This window comes from Oncorhynchus kisutch, linkage group LG26 (assembly GCF_002021735.2).
Source record: "Oncorhynchus kisutch isolate 150728-3 linkage group LG26, Okis_V2, whole genome shotgun sequence".
NCBI classification, from domain to species: Eukaryota; Metazoa; Chordata; class Actinopteri; order Salmoniformes; family Salmonidae; genus Oncorhynchus; species Oncorhynchus kisutch.
The window spans coordinates 52,184,439-52,190,438 of record NC_034199.2 but is presented as its reverse complement, the minus strand read 5'-3'; positions in this window follow the sequence as shown (position 1 = coordinate 52,190,438).

Below are 6,000 nucleotides of genomic sequence, written 5' to 3'. Positions count from 1 at the left end.
CTCTTTTGTACTTTGACAGACCAGCTAATCTACTGTCTCTATTATATTATGACAGACCAGCTAGATCTACTGTCTCTATTGTACTATGACAGACCAGCTAAATCTACTGTCTCTATTATATTATAAAGACCAGCTAGATCTACTGTCTCTATTATTTAGAAGAACCAGCTAGATCTACTGTCTCTATTATATTATGACAGACCAGCTAGATCTACTGTCTTTTTTGTATTTTGACAGACCAGCTAGATCTACTGTCTCTATTATATTATACATCAGCTAATCTACTGTCTCTATTATTTATGACTGCTATGACCAGCTAGATATACTGTCTCTATTGTACTATGACAGACCAGCTAGATCTACTGTCTCTAATATTATGACAGACCAGGTAGATCTACTGTCTCTATTATAATATGACAGACCAGCTAGATCTACTGTCTCTATTATTTTATGACAGACCAGCTAGAGCTAATGTCTCTATTATAATATGACGGACCAGCTAGATCTACTGTCTCTATTATATTAAAGAGACCAGCTAGATCTAACGTCTCTATTATATTATGACAGACCAGCTAGATCTACTGTATCTATTGTACTATGACAGACCAGCTAGATCTTCTGTCTCGATTACAATATGACAGAACAGCTAAATCTACTGTCTCTATGACTCTATTATATTATGACAGACCAGCTAGATCTACTGTCTCTATGTCTCTATTATAATATGACAGACCAGCTAGATCTTCTGTCTCGAGTACAATATGACAGAACAGCTAAATCTACTGTCTCTATTATATTATGACTGACCAGCTAGATATACTGTATCTATTGTACTATGACAGACCAGCTAGATCTGTCTCTAATATTATGACAGACCAGCTAGATCTACTGTCTCTATTATATTATGACAGACCAGCTAAATCTACTGTCTCTATGTCTCTATTATATTATGACAGACCAGCTAGATCTACTGTCTCTATTATATTATGACAGACCAGCTAGATCTACTGTATCTATGTCTCTATTATATTATGACAGACCAGCTAGATCTACTGTCTCTATTATATTATGACAGACCAGCTAGATCTACTGTCTCTATTATATTATGACAGACCAGCTAGATCTACTGTCTCTATTATATTATGACAGACCAGCTAGATCTACTGTCTCTATTATATTATGACAGACCAGCTAGATCTACTGTCTCTATTATATTATGACAGACCAGCTAGATCTACTGTCTCTATTATATTATGACAGACCAGCTAGATCTACTGTCTCTATTATATTATGACAGACCAGCTAGATCTACTGTCTCTATTATATTATGACAGACCAGCTAGATCTACTGTCTCTATTATATTATGACAGACCAGCTAGATCTACTGTCTCTATTATATTATGACAGACCAGCTAGATCTACTGTCTCTATTATATTATGACAGACCAGCTAGATCTACTGTCTCTATTATATTATGACAGACCAGCTAGATCTACTGTCTCTATTATATTATGACAGACCAGCTAGATCTACTGTCTCTATTATATTATGACAGACCAGCTAGATCTACTGTCTCTATTATATTATGACAGACCAGCTAGATCTACTGTCTCTATTATATTATGACAGACCAGCTAGATCTACTGTCTCTATTATATTATGACAGACCAGCTAGATCTACTGTCTCTATTATATTATGACAGACCAGCTAGATCTACTGTCTCTATTATATTATGACAGACCAGCTAGATCTACTGTCTCTATTATATTATGACAGACCAGCTAGATCTACTGTCTCTATTATTATATATGACAGACCAGCTAGATCTACTGTCTCTATTATATTATGACAGACCAGCTAGATCTACTGTCTCTATTATAATATGACAGACCAGCTAGATCTACTGTCTCTATTATATTATGACAGACCAGCTAGATCTACTGTCTCTATTATATTATGACAGACCAGCTAGATCTACTGTCTCTATTATTATGACAGACCAGCTAGATCTACTGTCTCTATTATATTATGACAGACCAGCTAGATCTACTGTCTCTATTATATATATGACAGACCAGCTAGATCTACTGTCTCTATTATATTATGACAGACCAGCTAGATCTACTGTCTCTATTATATATGACAGACCAGCTAGATCTACTGTCTCTATTATATTATGACAGACCAGCTAGATCTACTGTCTCTATTATATTATGACAGACCAGCTAGATCTACTGTCTCTATTATATTATGACAGACCAGCTAGATCTACTGTCTCTATTATATTATGACAGACCAGCTAGATCTACTGTCTCTATTATATTATGACAGACCAGCTAGATCTACTGTCTCTATTATATTATGACAGACCAGCTAGATCTACTGTCTCTATTATATTATGACAGACCAGCTAGATCTACTGTCTCTATTATATTATGACAGACCAGCTAGATCTACTGTCTCTATTATATTATGACAGACCAGCTAGATCTACTGTCTCTATTATATTATGACAGACCAGCTAGATCTACTGTCTCTATTATATTATGACAGACCAGCTAGATCTACTGTCTCTATTATATTATGACAGACCAGCTAGATCTACTGTCTCTATTATATTATGACAGACCAGCTAGATCTACTGTCTCTATTATATTATGACAGACCAGCTAGATCTACTGTCTCTATTATATTATGACAGACCAGCTAGATCTACTGTCTCTATTATATTATGACAGACCAGCTAGATCTACTGTCTCTATTATATTATGACAGACCAGCTAGATCTACTGTCTCTATTATATTATGACAGACCAGCTAGATCTACTGTCTCTATTATATTATGACAGACCAGCTAGATCTACTGTCTCTATTATATTATGACAGACCAGCTAGATCTACTGTCTCTATTATATTATGACAGACCAGCTAGATCTACTGTCTCTATTATATTATGACAGACCAGCTAGATCTACTGTCTCTATTATATTATGACAGACCAGCTAGATCTACTGTCTCTATTATATTATGACAGACCAGCTAGATCTACTGTCTCTATTATATTATGACAGACCAGCTAGATCTACTGTCTCTATTATATTATGACAGACCAGCTAGATCTACTGTCTCTATTATATTATGACAGACCAGCTAGATCTACTGTCTCTATTATATTATGACAGACCAGCTAGATCTACTGTCTCTATTATATTATGACAGACCAGCTAGATCTACTGTCTCTATTATATTATGACAGACCAGCTAGATCTACTGTCTCTATTATATTATGACAGACCAGCTAGATCTACTGTCTCTATTATATTATGACAGACCAGCTAGATCTACTGTCTCTATTATATTATGACAGACCAGCTAGATCTACTGTCTCTATTATATTATGACAGACCAGCTAGATCTACTGTCTCTATTATATTATGACAGACCAGCTAGATCTACTGTCTCTATTATATTATGACAGACCAGCTAGATCTACTGTCTCTATTATATTATGACAGACCAGCTAGATCTACTGTCTCTATTATATTATGACAGACCAGCTAGATCTACTGTCTCTATTATATTATGACAGACCAGCTAGATCTACTGTCTCTATTATATTATGACAGACCAGCTAGATCTACTGTCTCTATTATATTATGACAGACCAGCTAGATCTACTGTCTCTATTATATTATGACAGACCAGCTAGATCTACTGTCTCTATTATATTATGACAGACCAGCTAGATCTACTGTCTCTATTATATTATGACAGACCAGCTAGATCTACTGTCTCTATTATATTATGACAGACCAGCTAGATCTACTGTCTCTATTATATTATGACAGACCAGCTAGATCTACTGTCTCTATTATATTATGACAGACCAGCTAGATCTACTGTCTCTATTATATTATGACAGACCAGCTAGATCTACTGTCTCTATTATATTATGACAGACCAGCTAGATCTACTGTCTCTATTATATTATGACAGACCAGCTAGATCTACTGTCTCTATTATATTATGACAGACCAGCTAGATCTACTGTCTCTATTATATTATGACAGACCAGCTAGATCTACTGTCTCTATTATATTATGACAGACCAGCTAGATCTACTGTCTCTATTATATTATGACAGACCAGCTAGATCTACTGTCTCTATTATATTATGACAGACCAGCTAGATCTACTGTCTCTATTATATTATGACAGACCAGCTAGATCTACTGTCTCTATTATATTATGACAGACCAGCTAGATCTACTGTCTCTATTATATTATGACAGACCAGCTAGATCTACTGTCTCTATTATATTATGACAGACCAGCTAGATCTACTGTCTCTATTATATTATGACAGACCAGCTAGATCTACTGTCTCTATTATATTATGACAGACCAGCTAGATCTACTGTCTCTATTATATTATGACAGACCAGCTAGATCTACTGTCTCTATTATATTATGACAGACCAGCTAGATCTACTGTCTCTATTATATTATGACAGACCAGCTAGATCTACTGTCTCTATTATATTATGACAGACCAGCTAGATCTACTGTCTCTATTATATTATGACAGACCAGCTAGATCTACTGTCTCTATTATATTATGACAGACCAGCTAGATCTACTGTCTCTATTATATTATGACAGACCAGCTAGATCTACTGTCTCTATTATATTATGACAGACCAGCTAGATCTACTGTCTCTATTATATTATGACAGACCAGCTAGATCTACTGTCTCTATTATATTATGACAGACCAGCTAGATCTACTGTCTCTATTATATTATGACAGACCAGCTAGATCTACTGTCTCTATTATATTATGACAGACCAGCTAGATCTACTGTCTCTATTATATTATGACAGACCAGCTAGATCTACTGTCTCTATTATATTATGACAGACCAGCTAGATCTACTGTCTCTATTATATTATGACAGACCAGCTAGATCTACTGTCTCTATTATATTATGACAGACCAGCTAGATCTACTGTCTCTATTATATTATGACAGACCAGCTAGATCTACTGTCTCTATTATATTATGACAGACCAGCTAGATCTACTGTCTCTATTATATTATGACAGACCAGCTAGATCTACTGTCTCTATTATATTATGACAGACCAGCTAGATCTACTGTCTCTATTATATTATGACAGACCAGCTAGATCTACTGTCTCTATTATATTATGACAGACCAGCTAGATCTACTGTCTCTATTATATTATGACAGACCAGCTAGATCTACTGTCTCTATTATATTATGACAGACCAGCTAGATCTACTGTCTCTATTATATTATGACAGACCAGCTAGATCTACTGTCTCTATTATATTATGACAGACCAGCTAGATCTACTGTCTCTATTATATTATGACAGACCAGCTAGATCTACTGTCTCTATTATATTATGACAGACCAGCTAGATCTACTGTCTCTATTATATTATGACAGACCAGCTAGATCTACTGTCTCTATTATATTATGACAGACCAGCTAGATCTACTGTCTCTATTATATTATGACAGACCAGCTAGATCTACTGTCTCTATTATATTATGACAGACCAGCTAGATCTACTGTCTCTATTATATTATGACAGACCAGCTAGATCTACTGTCTCTATTATATTATGACAGACCAGCTAGATCTACTGTCTCTATTATATTATGACAGACCAGCTAGATCTACTGTCTCTATTATATTATGACAGACCAGCTAGATCTACTGTCTCTATTATATTATGACAGACCAGCTAGATCTACTGTCTCTATTATATTATGACAGACCAGCTAGATCTACTGTCTCTATTATATTATGACAGACCAGCTAGATCTACTGTCTCTATTATATTATGACAGACCAGCTAGATCTACTGTCTCTATTATATTATGACAGACCAGCTAGATCTACTGTCTCTATTATATTATGACAGACCAGCTAGATCTACTGTCTCTATTATATTATGACAGACCA